General features: G+C 41.6%; 1 protein-coding gene across 1 annotated transcript in view; it reads left to right on the top strand.

The window, feature by feature from the left end:
- The first annotated feature begins 2,174 nt into the window (after positions 1-2,174).
- Positions 2,175-20,184, top strand: part of LPGAT1 (lysophosphatidylglycerol acyltransferase 1) — a 105,396-nt gene continuing 87,386 nt past the window's right edge. Inside the window, exon 1 of the mRNA XM_060130962.1 lies at positions 2,175-2,194. The gene's annotated coding sequence lies outside the window, so the exon portion shown is untranslated. The remainder of the gene's footprint in view (positions 2,195-20,184) is intronic.

Genomic DNA, 20,184 nt, shown 5'->3' with positions numbered 1-20,184 from the left:
AAACTCTTGTGCCAATTGGCCTCCCAGCTATGGCCAAGAACTACGGAAACCACATATTACTTCCTTCTCTCTGCACCTCCAGTCTTACTGGAATATGATTTCAATGGCAAAACCAAAAAACAAACAAGGACTCAGCACAAATCCTTGTGCAGGTGTGGTCGTCCTCACCCCCCTGATCCTGGTTCCCACTGGCACTGAATCCACTGCCAGGACCACACTCGCTACGGGCTCAGGAGCCTGGTTTGTCAACCATCCTCCTCCGCAGATGTCTTCTGGGCCACTGACTCCAAGAAAAGCCTCATGGAGCAGGTTACTGGACTGAAACCAGCTATGCCTACACACCCAGGCCCATCAGAGCCCGAGTTAAATCACTCTCTGCTTCCTGCTTCAACACCTCAGCTCTGGACTGCACCATTCCCCCTGCTGAGCCTCTGTCAAGGGAAGGAACATTGCCTGGAGGTCTCTGATAACGTGGAAACAGCGAAGAGAAAAAGCAGGAGGGAAGAGAGGAGGGGAAAGAGAACAGCAGCCCTGCGTGTCAGTTGAATGGCACGTCTCTGAACCCTGCCACTAATTCTAATGGGACTTGCTGTGACCCAGCTCCTAACTCCTCAGGCACTCGAGAGAATAGGCCTTATGGCCTCGCAGTGCTAGCTTTCCTTTCTTTTCTACTACAGCTTTCTGATCTCCCTGTGAACCTTCCTTCTGTTCCAGATCAAAAGCATTTTCTCTCCTGCTCCTGGAGAGAGTCAAGCAGGGGAGGGTCCTTTCAGCTCCCTTCGGCTGCCGTTCCCCAACAGTCTCAGAAGTGACTTTAGGTGCGGCTGGGACAAGGGTATTTAAGGAAGGAAGTGGGAGGCTCCAAGAACAGAGGGACTGGGAACTGCCCAAAGAAGGAGGAAATGGATGGCTCAGTTTAATGTCTATTTCAGTACAAGGCCCTGTCCCCTTACCTACGGCATCCCATCCATTGAAATGGACGGTTCCTATTTTGTGGGCCCGACTTCCGCTTCCTTCCCACCCGCACCCCCCAAATCCTTATTTTTGGTAACAGCATTTACAAATACCCTTTCTCTGGGGAATTTTCTCTCTCCACTTTACCAGAAGATTATGGTGGGACTGTCCATCACAAAACCCTTCTCCCCTCCCTGGGGTAAGCTTGCAACTCAGATCTGGCCAATCAGAGACTTCCTTGGACTTGTATATGCTGATCGGAGAAAGAGAAGTCCTTCCCCCCCCCCCCCCCCCCCCCCCCGCTCTGGGTTGCTAAGCAGAAATGAGATAAACTATTTACAAGCACTGCCACCACTTGTATGGAGGAAGCTCATTTGTAGGAGAAGATGAGGGCGATACAGAAAGAAGCAGAATTGAGTGTGTGTGTGAAAAAAGAGAGACATTGAGAGATATATCTCTATCTCTGCATGTCTAGCTCTCCATCCATCCTTCTATCTGTTTATGAGAGAGAGAGATCTGAAAGTCTTAGAGTCTCTGGATTAAATCATAATGTAAACTATTAATACCTCTGTGTATCAATACTTTTCTTTGTTTGGGGTTTTGTTTGTTTGTTTGTTGTTTATTTTGGGTGAAAGGTTGAGTTGGGTTTTCAGTACTTAGGATAGAGACAATTCTAACAGAAGTCTGATCCCCCAACTCCACTGCTGGCATTCTGTCAAGCTGTCCCCTGAACACAGGTGAAACCTGATCCTACCCCCAAAGAAATGAAGTCTGCAAGGGAATTAGACCTTCATAAACCACTATAAAGCAAGACAGAACACAATGTTACAAAAGAGACACAAATGAAATTCAGTGGGATCCACAGGAAAGGGAGCGTGTGAGACCACGGTTGTGCCTGAGGTCAGCCCAGACCCAGCTTAGAGGGATTCCTGAATGTGTGAATGCCCAGTCTTCCAAAGTCTCTTTGGGCTTTCATGGTCACTGCCATTTACTAATGTACAACCAGCACTTATCACAGCCCTGAACAGAAACCTCTGGCTGCGAGCTTCGGCCACTGTTTGCAGAGCTCAGTGTTGTTTGTGCCCCTGCCTCTCCTATTTACAGTTGCTCTGAAACCTTTGCTCGGAACAGCCCCACCCCCTCCCATTCATTACCACTGCTCTGCTCCCTGATCCGTCAGACTCCGTTGCTTCCTGCTACAAGCACAGCAAGCCTGCAGCTGAGTAGGGGGTGGAAGAAGGTAAGTGTGGACGTTCATTTCCCAGGCATCTATCAAGGGGAACGAGTTTGCACATGCCACTTATAAGCTATTTGCAAGATGTGCTGTATATTCAGTTGTTTATTCCTCAAGTGTAAGACAGTGGTTTTCAACCTTTTCTTTTCCTCCTTGAGCCCACTTTAAGCTGGGCAAAATAGCCCACAGCCAATCAACCCCATCCTTTCTCACGTCCCAATGGAAAAATAACTCAGGGATAATGTTGAGGGGCCATTGTAAAGTATATTTGGGGGGGATTAAGTGTCAATGTGCTTTAACAACTAGGGCATACATGATTCATATTCAAATTGCAATGCATAATTGTCTTTAGGTATAATTACTGGAAAATTAAAGGCCAAAAAATACAGTTGAAGCGAATATGCAACACTAGTTGCTTTAAGGCTAACCAAATCGCAACTAACTTGATAATGATGAAGCTAAGTTAACAGTAAATTATAATTAAAGCAAGAATGGCAGCAATTGAAGACCTTGACCCAAATATGGCAATACTGACTGCAGACTAATGACAAAGCACTGGTCTAGAGACAGTCAGGTGTGGGCGAGGCTCCATCAGAGCTTTCCCTGGAAGCCAGACTTCTTGGTGGGATACTAAATTAGAAATTAGAAATCCTCAATAAGAACTAGTATCTCATTGATTTTGGTTTATGAATTCCAAATTAGATTATCTTTTAATAATTCACTTATCAAGCTACTAGAGAGTAGCTCCTAGATGTACATAAAAACTGGAGTGTATGGACTTGTAAGTAGTTTGTCCGTAAGGACTAAAGGGAAGAGTCGCTTTCTTGGGTCTGTTTGAGGCCCGTCAGGTTGGCCTTGGGTAGTTTTGAGAATCAGTGGTTGGAAGGCTCTGGAACACAGCTGAATTTCTATTCACAGGGTCTTAGGTGAAACCAGGAGCAAAATATGAAACTTGAGGGTCAGGGACATTTATTCCAACTCTCTTGCCTTCTACAATAAGAGTTTGCTGGGACCTCAGGAGGAAGGGGAGTGTTTTAACCTGACACTCCCATTTAGGTTAGCACGGAGGTTAATGTGCCTTGGAAGTTTTTCATATTTGCTGATTATAACACAAACCTCCTCAAAGCAATGAAGATGGATGCTGGTGACTTACAGAAGAGTTACAATGTTTTATTTGTGGCTAAAAAATTAAGTGAAGGAAAGACGAGGTAGCAGTCTGTCAGAAAACCTAGAGTACCAGTTTCCAAAGGGTACAATGTCGTGGTATTTCTGCCTTAGAAAATAACACTTTACAATTGCATAACACTTTTAACCTTTGAAAACATATTTACATATGTTACTTTGATCTCCAGCCAGGAAGTGCAATTTAAATCTCAGGTGACTGGAGGCAGTTTGCAGTTCTCTGACCTCCTTTTTCTTTCCTCTTCCCTCAACACTCCACTTCCTTCTCCTTGGGTTCACATCCCTGCTAATATATCCTTTCTCTCTTGTTCTTTCTGTTCCATTTCTCAGCGGTTGCTTTAGTGGCTGGCCCAGGCCTTGCTTATTCTTGAAATGAACCTACAGGAATTTCTAGGGTCACTCAGCGTTAAAGAGGTGGCTGATCCTGGAATCAAAGTCTAATTCAATCTAGATCTTTTGGTACCTCTTCAAAAAATCAAAATATTTGACTTTTTGGTGTGTTGAAAAACAAATTCACTGAGTAAATTTAAGGACCCAATTGGTTTTATCCAGCGATTCAGGAATGGGGCAGCATCACATCCAGGGATTAGAAAGGAGCTCTGAGAATCATACAAAATGGAACGTTTTTATAGACAGAGGGGGGCAGGCAAAAGAAAGAGTGATTACCACATCCTTCTTTGGGGGTGGGAGGGGTCTATTGAGGGAATTACCACACTGCTGCTGACCAGGAAATTCCAGATTGACTGGTTTAAAATTACATTCCTGGGAGAGGCTGAAATTGCAATTAGGTAGGTACTAAGTTTTATTTTGGTGACGTGGGTTCAGCACAAGTGACTCCATTTGGGCCCTGTTGTTTTGTTTTTAGCAAGTGAATCAGGTAGAACGCTTCACTCCTGGAGAGCGACCCTAGTGAGTGGGTTTATGAACTGTGAGCGACTCATGCATAGCATAGGCTGTCTCCTGCCTCTACCTCACTGAGGCGGCCAGCACCAGCTTCCATGTATCTTTGTTAGGAAACCTACAGTTCAGTAATTTGGGAATTGTTATGGGTTGAGCTGTGTCCCTCCATGCCCCATCCTCCAGTACTTGTGATGAAGCCATAACCCTCAGTACCTCAAAATGTGAACTTATTTGGAGATAGGGTCTTTAAAGAGGTAATCAAGTTAAAATGAGGTCAATAGGGTGGGCCCATATCCAGTATGACTGGAGCCATTATCCAAAGGGAAATTTGGACACAGAGACAGATTCAAATAGAGGGAAGACAATGTGAAGAGACACAGGGAAAAGCCAAGGCAACGAGAGAGGCTTGGAACAGATGTTTTCCTCACAGCCCTTAGAAGGAGCCAACCCTGCCAATACTTTGATCTCAGACTTCCAGCCTCCAAAACACCTAGCAAACGAATACAGGGAGCAACAGAGCCCAGTGGACTAATTTTACTACCTCCTCACAGAATTATTTTAAGAATTAAATGAGCTAACCTAAGGAGGTAAAAAGCCTGTACTCAGAAAACTATAAGAAACTGATGAAAGAAATTGGAGGCAACACAAACAGATGCAAAAATATACTGTGTTCATGGACTGGAAGAATTAATATTGTTAAAATGACCATACTACTCAAGTCAATCTACAGATTCAATGCAATCCCTATCAAAATACCAACGGCATTTTTCGCAGAACTAGAACAAATAATTTAAAAAATTGCGTGGAAACACAAAAAACCCTAAGTAGCCAAAACAATCTTGAGAAAGAACAGAGCTGGAGGTAACAAGCTCCCTGACCTCAGACTATCCTACAAAGCTACAATAATCAAAACTGTATGGTACTGGCACAAAAACAGACACATAGATAAATGAAACAGAATAGAGAGCTCAGAAATAAACCCACATATTTATGGTTAATTCACCTATGACAAAGGAAGCAAGAATATACAATGGAGAAAAGACAGTCTTTTCAATAAGTTGTGCTGGGAAACTGGACAGCTACATGTAAAAGAATAAATTAGAACATTTTCTCACACCATATACAAAAATAAACTCAAAATGGATTAAAGACCTAAATGTAAGACTGGATACTATAAAACTCCTAAAGGAAAACATAGGCAGAATACCCTTTAACATAAATTGTAGTAACATTTTTTTTTGGATCAGTACCCTAAGGCAAAGGAAACAAAAGCAACAATAAACAAATGGAACCTAATTAAACTTAAAAGCTTTTGCACAACAAAGGAATCCACTGACAAAACAAAAAGAAAACCTACTTGAACTGGAGATAATATTTGCAAATGATATGACCAATAAGGGGTTAACATCCAAAATATGTAAACAGCTTATACAACTCAATATCAAAAAGCCAAACAACCCAATTAAAAAATGGGCAGAAGATATTTAGATGGCCAACAGGCACATGGAAAGATACTCATTGTCACCAATCATCCGAGAAATCGAAACCACAGTGAGATAACATATCACACTTGTCAGAATGGCTATCATCAAAAAGACCACAAATAACAAACGTTGGAGAGGGTGTGGAGAAAAGAGAACTCTTGTAGACAGTTGGTGGGAATGTAAATTGGTGCAGCCACTGAGGAAAACAGTATGGAGGTTCCTTAAAAAACTAAAAATAGAACTACCATATGATCTAACAATTCCACCCCTGGGTATATATCAGAAGAAAATGAAAACACTAATTAAAAAGATACATGCACCCCAGTGTTCATAGCAGTATTATTTACAACAGGCAAGATATGGAAGCAACCTAATTGCCCATCAGCAAACAGAAAAAGAAGATGTGGTACATATATACAATGGAATACTACTCAGCCATAAGAAGAATGAAATAATGCCATTTGCAGCAACATGGGTGGACCTAGAGATGATCATACTAAATGAAGTAAATCAGACAGAAAAAGACAAATATCATATGATATCACCTATATGTGGAGTCTAAAAAAATGATACAAATCATTTACAAAACAGAAACAGACTCACAGACATAGAAAACAAACTTATGGGTACCAAAGGGGAAAGGGGGTGGGGGAGGGATAAATTAGGAGTTTGGGATCAACATATACACACTACTGTATATAAAATAGTCAACAAGGACCTACTGTATAGCACAGGGGATGCTATTCGATATTCTGAAATAACCTTTTGGGAAAAGAATCTGAAAAATAATAGATATATGTATATGTATAATCGAATCACTTTGCTGTACACCTGAAATTAACACAATATTGTAAATCAACTCTACTCCAATGTAAAATTTAAAAAAAAAACAATTTTCCCATAAAAAGATGAAATTTTGAAATTTGCAACAACATGGATGCACTTAGAGGGTATTATGCTTAGTGAAATAAGTCAGAGAGAGGCAAATACTGTGTGTTCTCACTTATATGTGGAATCTAAAAAGCTGAACTCATAGAAACAGAGTAGAATGGTAGTTGCCAGGGGCTTGGAGGTGGAGATGTTGGTCGAAGGGTGCAAACGTCCAGTTAGAAGATGAATAAGTTCTGGGGATCTAATGTACAGCAAGGAACTATAGTTAACAATACTGTATTATATACTCGAAAGGTGCTAAGAGACTACATCTTAACTGTTCTTACCACAAACACCACCACCACAAAACGGTAATTATGTGAGTTGATGGAGGTACTAATTAATCTTATTGTAATCATTTCACAATATGTACGTGTATTAAATTATCACATTGTACACTTTAAACTTACACAATGTTGTATGTCAATTACATCTCAATAAAGCTGGGGAAAAAATGCAAGTTTTAAAAAAGAGGTGACTCACTAAGGGTGCTGACCTTGTAGCCTAGGCTGTGCCCATGAACAGTCAATAGTACTGAGCACTCAAAAGGAAGGTCACCCTCACATGCTGTTTTGGGGGCCCCATCGAGTAGACAGTGAGGCAAACCGTGAGGAGAAATAACATTAAAACCAATAAATCAGAGCAGGGATATGCAAAGCCTCTTTAAAAATCAAAAAATGAAAGGCTCCTGGATATACAAAACAGGAGTCTTATTTGATTAATATATTAGCATAACTCAGTACAGAATGATTTCCCCTGGGGCTGAGGTGAGGAGTGGGGATTGTCAACCAGAAACTTTGGTTAGGAAAGGGAGAACTGAGGTGGCTTTGTCAGCTAAGCCTGGCTAAGAGTGCCCAGACTGAGGATGAAGATATCAGACTTTCCTGGGAGGTCTTTGATGGGAACTAAACCCCAGGGCCCATCTGGGAATGGGAGAGTCCAGTGTGGCCAGGAAGTAGTGCCAAGGTAAGGCTCAAATATAATAGAGTGATTCAGAGTAAGAATCCTCTGCCTCTGTGAAACCCGGTGTCGCAGTTTGCATTTAAAAAGGATAAAGCACAGGAAAGAAAATCTGTAAAGGTCCTTGTGCTCTGAGTGAAGAATTAAGGATCTCTGGCTGGTGCTTCTTGTCTGCAAGGAACAGGAAAGGCATCAAACTTGCCAGACTGACCCGCCTTTGGGATTTCACCATCCCAGGGAGTGGTAGTCATCCTTTTGTCCATTCATTCATTCATTCAAACATTTTTGAGCCAGACCCTGTGCTAAATCTTGGGGATACAAAAATAAATGTTAACTACCAGTCCGACTAAGAACCTTAACCTAAGGGATCTGTATAATCTATAATCCAGTTCAAACAAGCGTCTGCTGGCTTCCCCAGAGGGTTAGGAAGGGCAGCTATAACACAGAGGAGCACAAGGTTAATCGAGCAGAGCAGAAGCTGTGTAAAATGCCAGTCCACCAGGGGACCTGGGTCCAAAACCTCACAACCTCTTGCTGTGCACATTAACTGGGACACGTTACAGCAAAAATACAGCCCCAGTTAGGCTACAAGCACTGCCACTGACAAGCACTTAGCCAAAATTATCATGAGCTAAGCAAGGTTAGTTAAGCAGATAACTGAAAAAAAATGCACAACCTAAAAGCTGAGAATTATATTTTACTCCATGGACTTACTGAGGACCTAAGTCCAGAAGTCAGACACTCAGATGGCTCTGAGGGACTGTTCCAAAGAGGTAAGGGAGGAGCCAGGGTATATAGGAGTTTTTGTTGAAAAACAAAGAAACAAACAAAACATGTAGTCCAACATCAAAAGATTACTGCTAATCACAAAAACAGACATCTCAAGTTAATGATTTTAGTGTTTTTCTATGTATGGGAAGATGCAAGAGTTTGGGCTCATTGAAATAATTCCTTTGCTATGCACCTTAACTATTTTAGCGCAGTATCCTGTTTTTCTCCATCTTGAATCCCCTCAGGGCACACCGTCAGGGGCGGCTACAGTGGCCGATGGCTTTATGGGCGCAACATCCTTTGTTTTCTAAAATGGCAGGTGATATTCTTTGTCCACACAGATCTTTCTAGAATGCCTGCAGGGGCCTTTCAGATATGTTCACCGACTGCCCCATTGGCTGGCTTCCCTGACTGAGCGATCCCTGTTTGGTCCATAAACAAACCAGCCCAAAGTCATCCCAGGATTCTTAGTCTAGACGGCACTTTGCTAAGACAGTGCCCTACATTTTCAAAATCTTGTCGTTGTTCAAGCCAGGTTGTTCATTCCTTGTTCAAGCATGGATGTCAAGACTAGTGAACCTAAGAGCCAGCTTTCTGCGATCAGAGCAGATGGAGAAAGTGTACTGATTCCCTCCCAGTGCTTTGCATGAATTTGTATATTCCAACATACAACTTTCTATGCTGAGTTTCAAAAGCATTTATTCAAGTAGGCAAAACTAAACAAAGCAAAGCACTTTAGCCCTATTCCAGATGAGGGCTCATTTCCCTACCTGCAAAATACAGAGACTGGTCTTTTTCTTAAGGATTCTTTTTTAAAAATTTACTTAATTTATTTATTTTTGGCTGTGTTCGGTCTTCGTTGCTGCGCATGGGTTTCTCTCTAGTTGTGGTGAGCGGGAGCTACTCTTCATTGTGTACGGGATTCTCATTGCGGTGGCTTCTCTTGTTGTGGAGTACAGGCTCTAGGCTCGCGGACTCAGTAATTGCGGCTCGTGGGCTCTAGAGCACAGGCTCAGTAGTTGTGGCTCATGGACTCTAGAGTGCAGGCTCAGTAGTTGTGGCGCATGAGCTTAGTTGCTCTGCGGCATCTGGGATCTTCCTGAACCAGGGCTCGAACCCGTGTCCCCTGCATTGGCAGGTGGATTCTTAACCACTGCGCCACCAGGGAAGTCCCCAAGATTAGTTTTAATAATCTTCATTTGTTGGGTCCTTCCATGCTAAGAGCCACTGAATTATATTGACCTGAAACAGCTGATTGAGACCCATTGGAATGTATAATAGTTACCTATTGCTGCATAACAAATGACTACACAATGTAGTGGCTTCAAACAACAAATATGTATCATTTCAGTTTCTTTAGGTCAGGAATTTGAGAGCAGCTTAACGGTGAATAGTTCTGCTCAGGGGCTCCCATGAGGTAGGAGTCAGGATGTTGACGGGGCGGCAGCCATCTTAAGGCTTGACTGGGGTTGGAGGATCCGCTTCTAAGATGGCTGAACTCACACAGCTGTTGGCAGGATGTCTTGGTCCCGTGCCACAGGGACCTCTCCTCATGACTTGGCAGCTGGCTTCCCCCAGAGCCAGTGATCCAAGAGAGAGTGGCCAAATGAAAGCCACATGACTTCATCCCAGAAGTAACACAGTTACTTCTGCCATATTCTTTCCATTAGCAGGAGTCACTAACTCTGGCTCCTAATCAAAGGAAGGAAGGTCAAGCTCTCTTCACCTGTTGAGGGGTGGCAGATCAAAGGACTAGTGGACATAATTCAAACCACCAGAAGGGAGTGGGAGGGAGTGCTACATAAGGCTATAGGATGAACCTGGAGCAAAATTGTAAATCGGAGTCTCATCTTGCCAGTGTCACCCCAGTGGCCAGACAATCCCCATCCCCACTTCTTTGACTCAGCTTCTCAGGTGTGTTCTCACCTCTCCTCATCAGTCCACCTCAGCCCATTCCGTATGTTACCTCTCCCTATGGATAACTGTGCCCCTGAGGAGATGGTCAGATAAGCCGATGTATTAAGCACCCCTCTTCTGCCACCCCCCAGGTAATGCCAGCATTTTATTAGAGGAACCTGACTTTGCTGTGAAAGTAAAAGCTATCCTTCTGGAGAAAGAATGAATTTAGAGGCAGCTCCCTAGAGGACATTGTGGGATAACTGCCCAATGTGGTCACAAATATAGAGTCTCTTACAGGGAGCTTGCATGCAGCAAAGACTCAAGAATAAATGTCCAACATGCTACATTCCCCCAAGCCTGCTCTGTTCCCTTCCAACCTCTGACGTAGGATAAACTCCAGGGCTGGTGGTGGTACCCTCCAGAGAAGTCCTTCCCATCAGCCTCTGCTTCCGATCCTGCATTAGGACCACAAACCCAAGAGAGATGCTTCAAGCCCTTACTGAGAGAGCACAGTTCTGCTCCCCAAGCTCCCTTGTTCCTTTCTCCCCTATTTCATCAATTAAACTGAACTACCTCCCATCCCAGAGTGGACAGCAGACTCAAACCAGTTTCTTGGAGTCCTTCTGGGTTGGGCCTCTAGAGGCACCGTTAATAACTGTGTACTTTCTGGGACCAACCAGCCAGGCCTGGATCCACCAGGAACACAGGGAGTTGGACCTGCAGCTGGTCAATAGTTCTCAGATTTGCCTTCAGTGGTTGGTTCCAATCACCAGATGATGTTCTTCAGGTGTCCAAAGAGAGAGTAGAGCTGTCTAACATCTAGACTGAGTGCTAAGGGGCTAGATCTCTTCTAGTGCTTGCTTCTTCTCCTCTCCCTTACCCTGCAAGGTTCAGGCTCTCCTGACCTCAAACCAGACAATTGCAAGGGCTTCCCTACTGTCCCTCAGGTTCTGCTTAGTACATTTCAAACCACACACTGATTCTGGCTTGCTCATCTCAACAAATTTCAGTGGATCTTTAATTATCCTCCTAAACTAAGGATGCATTCTACTCCCCAGTTTTCTAGCCCTTCCCCACCACTTGACTTCCCATATGTGGTTATCATCCAGCCCTTGTCTGACACTTGCTCACTTTTACTATGTTGTTCTCTCATCTGTAATGTTTTCCTTTCTCATCTTACCTCCGTGTCTTTCTCCTTCAGATTTCTTCTCACTTTCGCATCAAGCCATATCTCTCATGAACATATACAAATAATTCTGACCAAAATTTTAGCAAATCAAATCTAACAGTGTATAAAGGATAGTGTGTGGTGACCAAATAGGGTTTATTCCAGGAATGTAAACTTGGTTAAGCTTTTGAAAATCAACCAATGTAATTCATCCTATTCATTTTCTATTGTGTAAAAATTATTACAAACAGCTCAAAACAACACAAATTTATTATCTCCCAGTTTCTGTAAGTCAGAAGTCCAAGCATGGCACAGCTACTAGGTTCTCTGCTCAGCGTCTCCCCAGGCTGGTTATCAAGGAATTGGCCACAGCTGTGCTTCTCACATGGGGCTTGGGGTTCTCTTCCAAGCTTGGAAGAGCCCTTTATTGTGCCTCTTTCCATGGCCTATTTTATTGTAGAAGTTCTTGCGCCTTTGTCTTATCCCCACCACATCTGCTGTGCTAAAGGCAGAAACTGTCTTCTTCATCTCGGTTTTCTGAAATTGAACCAAGAAGTCCCAAAGTGCTGGTACTTTCCACTTCAGCATTTTCTAAGAGTGACTAAAGAGAGAGTCATTTCAGGTTATATATTTCTCCCATTTTGCCACCGAACTTGTCTGCTTTCCTCCCATTTGGCGGTACTTTTCCCAGTCTGGTAGTCAGCACTTCTGACAGCTGTTTGGCATGGCTTTCAATTAAAGGCAGCCATCTGTAAAAGGGACATTTGCCACACAACCCATTACTGCTCCAGAGATGGTGATAGTAGCAACAATTACTATTACCTATTTACCGACTAACGGGCAAGGCACTTTTTTTTTTAAGGAATTTGTACCCCAATATGGGTCTGTCATTTCTGGATAAAACTTTCATTTTAAGAAATTACATCCAGCAAATTGAACTAGTCATAGACATATCGGGAACTGGGACAAATACCCAGGCCCCTGTGGCACACAGTTCGGAATGGTTCTATACATCTTCCCCCATCTCAGCTATACCTACTTTGAGTCCTTTTTGCATTTTATTTTCATTTCCAAGTGATGGGAGCAGAGGATTGTGGCTATAGGAACCACCTGGGGCTCTCCTTCCCTTCTAGAGATCTCTATGGATGAAGTGAGTCAGTCAAGGATGTTCAGGTATACAATAGCAGTTAATAGCTCAGACTTTGGAGCCCAACTGTCTGGGATTGAATCTTAGAACACATTTCTTAATATATTGTACCTCAATTTCCTCATCTATAGAATGGGAACAATAATAGTACTTACAAGCTATTCCAAAGACTAAACAAGTTAGTTAATTTAGAACAGTGACTGGCACATAGTACTCGGTAGTAAAGGTTAGCTATTATTACTATAATAATGATAAATTATTATTATAATATTCAAATAATTGGAAACATTTTGAAAAATGCTGACGCTCAGAGCCCCATCCTAGATCAAGGCTTCTCGTCTGTGATATCATGGGCATTCTTGATTGGATAATTCTTTCTTGTGGGAGCTGTCCTGTGCATTTTCAAATGTTTAGCAGGGACTTCCCTGGTGGCGCAGTGGTTAAGAAAATGCCTGCCAATGCAGGGGACACGGGTTCAATCCCTGGTCTGGGAAGACCCCAAATAAGATCCCAAATAAGCCCCTGTGCCACAGCTACTGAGCCTGTGCTCTAGAGCCTATGAGCCACAACTACTGAGCCTGCACTCCACAGCTGCTGAAGCCCAAGTGCCTAGAGCCTGTGCTCCACTACAAGAGAAGCCACCACAATGAGAAGCCCTTGCACCGCAACAAAGAGTAGCCCCCGCTCACTGCAACTAGAGAAAGCCCGGGCACAGCAACGAAGACCCAATGCAGCCAAAAAATAAATAATTAAAATTAAAAAATAAAATACTGATCCTATTTTTAAAAAAAAGATGTTTAGCAACATTCCTGGCCTTTAGCTATTTGATGCCAAAAGCAAATTTCCCCTCACTTTCAGTTGTGATAACCAAAACCAGACATTGCTAAAAATCCATTAGGGGGGAAAATGGACCTCAGCGGATATCTATGGCCCCAGATCAATGAAATCATTGATTTGAGATGGGGCTTGGCCATGGGTCTTCCTAAGGGCAGACCCAGATTTTGTGGGGCTTGAAGCTTATACAATTTACTTTCAGAAAGGGGTTGCTCTTTCAGAAAAATAATACAAATTACAGGTATGGAAGTGAATATTCATTTACAATGAGTAAAGAAATCACAACAAAATACTGGTGACTTGGAGATTCATACCCCTTTCTTTTGGGATCAATATAGGTAATTTACCAGCAAAAATTCTTATTGATAACAACCTGGCTTTCTCTCCCCACCTAGAATACAGGTGCCCTGGTGTTTAAGCGTCCTGAGAAAGCTTTATGGGAAATTTACCTCTGGGTCTTCCTTTGCTTCATGCAGCACACTGCTTTGGACAGAGGTCCAGCTGGGTAGAGCAGGCACAAGGCCCACGAGACCTAGTTACCTTCCTCACAGTTCAGAAAACTTGGCACTGGGAGGTAAGTCAGAGGTGGGCAGGGAGTACAACAAGAGGAAGTCAAGATTGTAACCCCAACTGGAAGTCTGGAGAACCATGACCCTGGCAGTGAAACAAGTAGTTCCAACAACTGTGTTGAGTTTTAATTTTCAACCTCAGTATTGAGATCCTGGGCAAGGTAAGTGGTCAAAATTCAGGACTAGGGTTGGTGGGACCAAGGCCATGAGGAGAGGTGTGCTTCACAGGTCAGCACAATTATCTTCCACCACTCCTTAAGAATGCTGAGTCCCAGATCTGCCCAGAAACCAAAGAAACTGGGCAATGGATAAGTCACATGGGCACTTAGCAGCCATAACTAGGGAGCCAGACTCTTAGAGAGTAGCCCCATGAAATGAGGTTGTAGGGAGAGACTAAGCCTATAAATACTGAACTCTGTTATAGACTGAAAAAATTCATATGCTGAAATTCTAACCCCCAATGTGATATATTAGGAGGTGGGGCATTTGAGAGGCAATTAAGTCATAAAAGAGGAGCCCTCATGAATAGGATTAGTGCCCACATGAAAGAGACCCCAGAGAGGTCCCTTGCCCCTTCCATTATGTGAGGTCACAGTGAGAAGATGGCAGTCTGTGAACCAGGAAGTGGGCTTTTACCAGACACTGACTCTGCCGGCACCTTGATCTTGGACTTCCCAGCCTCCAGAACTGTGAGAAATAAGTTTCTGCTCTTTAAATGCTACCCAGTCTATGGCACTCTGTTAGAGTAGCCCAAATAAAGACAAACACCCTGCCTCAGTTAGGAAGGACTCCAAAACTGGGTGTGAGAAGGAGCAGCTAGGACTGGGTGTAGGAATAAGCCCTCAACCCTAGCTGTGATGTGCTGGGAACTACAGAGGAAGAGAGAAAGGCCAGGGCTGACACAGGGTAAAGGCCACTAAACAGAGGCTCTCTTGATCTTGTGGATGGAAAATGGGGCTAGGTGAACTTTCCAGCTCTTCATGACATCATCATGGTTGCCTATGGAAGCATCTTGGAATCTGCTAAGATAAAGGGATGAAATTAGGGGTTTTCTAAACTCATGAAATCAAGAGTTGAACCCTGAAGTTAGCCCACAATTTGAGTTGGCTAGATACTCCTTTTATCAGAACTGGAGATGAAGACCATTTGACTGTGAACTTTGCTCCTCAATGTTAGATGGGTAGACCAAAGATCACATAGGCTATTTCCATGAATTTCCACTTTTAGCACACTTAATAGGGTGTCTATATTATCAACATTATTACTGCTATCATTTCAGTAACTGAGTCCAGACAAGTACTATGCTTTCTTTCTAAGAAGAACAGATTGCTTTTCATTCAGAATTCCCCTGGTGCAGAGTTTTGGGTAAGGTTTTTGGGTAGATTGATTATAGCCTGTGTGATGCATGAGGGTCAAAATAGAAGAAGGCGTTTCTCAGATGCACTCCCCTGATAACTGTTCTCATATCCTCATCCTGTGTTCCAGTTATCTATGAGTATGGCTGCATGTGCTCTAATCTTTATGTTATAAACCACCAGGGAAGAAATAATCTGTAAACTAAGGTGTGTTTAGCTGATACCCTAGTCAAACAATGGACCAACAGAATCCCCAACCTGGCTCCAAGTGTTCTTCTAACCATGGGTGTTTGAATCACTCAACTAGCCTAGAAAAGTAATTTTAACCAGTGATTTCCTCCCCTTCCCCATTGTTTTATCAAATATTTTATCAAAGTATCTATTGGGACATGAGTCCATCTTCCTCTGTCTTCTATTGCCCACTCATTGGGAAGCCTGCAAATGGATATAAAGTGGTCCGAAGCAAGCAATGATAAGAGAAAAAGCAACAATTTTGGATAATTTTCAAACTACAACTTCAAACCATCCCTTAAGCAATGAGGACAAGTTGCCTAACATTAGAAGTATATCTTTTCTTTTTCCAAAATAATCAAAGTCTTTCCTGTCATATTCCCTAATTCTAGGAACTCATTCCCTATGGGAAGTTGCTGTCTTATTCTTCTGGGTTTTCAGGTTTGTTATTTGCAAAGAACAACATTCAGCTCTTTCTTAGGAAGAATTATATCAATTCTTTAACACTACCTCTTTCCTTGCTTTCCCTTTTAACCTCTCTGATACATGTTAGAAGGCTGAGATATCACCCGACTCCCCAACAAACAAGTTGCTGTATCCACAGCACACTAAAAGGAAGGTGAAGAAGGAGTTGGAGCATCAGCTGTGTCGCTCATAAGATCTTTGTAGCTGCTGTTTTTTTGTGTTGGGAGCTGATTCCAAGTCTATCAGAGCCAGGCCTGTCTGGCTTCAACATCCATATCCTATCTACTCTCTCCCATTGCTCATTCTCACAGGAGAAGGATGAGAAGGAGAAGAGATTGGAGGAGGAGGAGGAGGGGAAACAGAGATGCTAAATGTGGTTTGCTTTTGAGGGAATTCAATATCAGTTTTTCATACTTTTGAATGTAACTCTCCTCAAGATATTATTAATAATTAATAAGGTAATATCCTATAAATATCTATAATAGCTACCTCAGAGAATTGTTGTAAGACTACTATTAATATTTAATAAGGTAATGATACCTTATTAATACCTAGGTATTATTTAAATCTACTTCACAGGGTTGTAGTGGGGAATAAAGGTAAGTATATAAAGTGCCTGACACATAAATGATATTTATTAAATAGTAATTATTACTGATAACATGAATTTGGTAGAAACACATGTTCCAACTCTGGAGTCAGACAGACCTGAGTTTGTGTGACCTTGAACAACTTATTTAAGGTCACAAATCCTCAGTTTTGTTATCTGTAAATGGTAGGAAATAGTTCCTACTTCATAGTGTTGCTGTGAAGATTAAATGTGATAATGCTATGATATTTAGCATTGTGCTTGTCATGTAGTAAATGCTAAATAAACATTAGTTATTATGTTAATATTGTTATGAGGAGCTTATCTCTCTGTTTTTGTTTGTTTTGTTCCTGATATCATCACAGATGCTATGATTTCCTTGTCAATGACTCCACATGCCTTTTTCCCCTCTTTTGGGATATCAATGCTTTTGAAATTCTGAAATCAACTTGGAAGAATTCCAATGGATTCTTTCCTTCTGATTCTCACTGAGTCTGCTTTGATTATTTCTTTTAAAATTTATTTATTATTTTATTTATTTATTTAATTTATTTTTGGCTGCGTCGGGTCTTAGTTGCAGCAGGCAGGATCTTCGTTGAGGCATGCGGGATCTTTTGTTGCAGCGTGTGGGCTTCTCTCTAGTTGTGGTGCGGGTTTTCTCTCCCCAGTTGTGGTGCGCGGGCCCAGAGTGCGTGGGCTATGTAGTTTGCGGCTCAAGGGCTCTGTCATTGAGGTGCGTGAGCTCGGTAGTTGTGGTGCCCGGGCTTAGTTGCCCCGTGGCTTATGGGATCTTAGTTCCCTAACCAGGGATCGAACCCGCGTCCCCTGCATTGTAAGGTGGATTCTTTACCACTGGACCACCAGGGAAGTCCCTGATTACTTTTTTCCTCTTAAATCTATGAGTCCTCTCTCTTGGCCGTCACTATTTTAATTTAGGAACTCTTGGTGCACAACCCATTATCCAAACCCCGCACATCTTGTAACTTGGAAAACTGTTCAAAAGCAGTCATGCACTTGATTATAACCATGATATTAGATTCATGTCTGCAGCAATTTTTTTCTCCAATCTTCCATTTTAAGCCCTTCATTACCATGAGTGAGAACCCACCATTATTTTCCCAGCAGTACCTTTCCCCAGGTATTTGGATGGCTTTCTTTCACCTGTGGCTGTCATCCTACTTTGTCTCTATTTTTTGCCCAATCATTCTTAAAACCTGTTTTTTTTTTTTTCTGCCTGTCTTCCTTTCCTTTGCAGCTTCCACTTCTTTTTTCTTTTTTTTTATTGAAGTATAGTTGATTTACAATGTTGCAGGTGTACAGCTAAGTGATTCATATATTTTTTTTCAGATTCTTTTCTATTATAGATATTACAAGGTATTGAACATAGTTCCCTGTGCTATACAGTAGGTCTTTATTGTTTATCTATTTTATATATAGTAGTTTGTATATGTTAATCCCAAATCCCTAATTTATCCCTCCCCGCCTTTCCCCTTTGGTAACCATAAGTTTGTTTTCTGTTTCTATGAGTCTCTTTCTGTTTTATAAATAAGTTCCTCTGTGTTATTTTTTTAGATTCCACATATAAGTGATATCATATGATATTTGTCTTTCTCTGTCTGACTTACTTCGCTTAGTATGATCCACTTATTTTTGAGGCTATAATAATGTGATTTAAATGATTGTACCATTTATGAAACTCCAGCTTCCAAATTAAAGAATATGCTGAGTGACTTGGCTAGCAGAAAGACATAAGTATACTATAATATATATATATAATGATTATGTTCTAAGCTATAAATTGAGTTTTTATACGTAAAATTTTACTTTAAATATCCTAAGGGAATTTGTTTCCCATAGCAAATTCCTCTTTAAAGAAGATAACTACCCACTAATTTATGTTTGCATATAAAAATATGAGAATGTTGATATTGTGTCAGATCTAGAATTCATTTGGGATTCTGTCTCCAGGAAGAGTTTGTGAAGATGATAGCTATCAGACCTACTTGAAAGTTGAAAGAGACCCTACAACTTACAGTTTTTTGGGTCCCTTAGCCATAATTTTTTAAAGTAATCTTACATGAAAAATAAATAGGCTTCTGGATAACCTAATGAATTAGTCATATTTATTTGTCTCTGTGTTCTTCCAAAATCTCAAAAGGTTAAAGTTGGGGCGGGGGGACTTAACAAAAGAGACAAATCTACAAGGACAAAGAGAACAAGTGAAAAGACCACAGCAAATGAGAGATGTTAACAACATTTTGGAAGATGGAAAGGGGATAGGTGATAATAAATGACTTAGTAAAGAGGAGAAAGCAGAAACACTAGTGCTTTCTGGGAGATAACAAGAGCCAAACCAACACCCATGCAGTACCCCAGAAGGAAATTGGAGGTACTGGATTGGGGTGGCCCTGAAAACCAAAGGATTGAATGAAGGTTTGTATAAAGAAGAGTTCCAAGATTTCCTGCTGTCCCTGCCTAGGTACAAGTGTACACCTCCCCCATCCCACTGGAATACTAGATGGAGGTTTACTCTCTGGTGAAGCTGACTCAGAGAGGTCTTATGCTCTGGGATCCTTGATGTGGCTGAGGTCAGAGGGTGAAGCACCTTACTAAAAACAGAGAAATTACATGAGAAATGAAGAATGCCTTTGATGGGTTCATTAGTCAGCTAGAGATGGCTGACATGGCTGTACCCTGTGAAGTTATCCTTCAAAAGTGAAGAAATAATGACTTTCTCAGACAAACAAAAATCGAGCTAATTTGTTGCCAGTAAACCTGCCTTGCCAGAAACGTTTTAAAAAATTATTCAGAGAGAATGAAAATTATATAGATCAGAAATGTATCTAGATAAAGAAATGAAGAGTTTTAGAGAAAGAATATAGAAAAATAAAAAACAAAGCTAGTTCTTTGAAAAGATTAATAAACTTGATAAGCCTCTAGCCAGGCCAACTAAGAAAAAGAAAGAAAGAAGATACAAATTACTAATATCAAAAATGAAAGAGGAGACATCACTACAGATCCCATGGATTTTAATAGTATATTAAAGGAACACTATGAACAACTCTATGTCCACAAATTTGATAACCTAGATGAAATGGACCCATTCCTTTAAAGACAATCTGCCAAAACTCACACAAGAAGAAGCAGACCATCTGAATAGGCCTACAGCTATTAAAGAAGTTGAATCAATCATTAATAACCTTTTAAAACAGGAAGCACCATGCCCAGGTGAGCTCACTGGGGAATTTTATTCAACATTTAAAGAACAAATTATACCAATTCTTTGCAATTTATTCCAAAAGATAGAAGCCAATAAAACACTTCTAAACTCATTCTATGAGGCCAGCATTACTCTAATATCAAAACCAGTCAAAGATAGTACAAGAAAAGGAAACTATAGACCAACAATGGACCATGAACATAGATGCAAAAATAATCAACAAATTGAATCCAACAATGTACAAAAAGAATTATGTACCATGACCAAGCGGGATTTATCCTTGGTAGGCAAG

Source organism: Lagenorhynchus albirostris, chromosome 2 (assembly GCF_949774975.1).
Source record: "Lagenorhynchus albirostris chromosome 2, mLagAlb1.1, whole genome shotgun sequence".
In the NCBI taxonomy this organism is placed as follows: Eukaryota; Metazoa; Chordata; class Mammalia; order Artiodactyla; family Delphinidae; genus Lagenorhynchus; species Lagenorhynchus albirostris.
This window is presented reverse-complemented; position numbering and strand designations above follow the sequence as displayed.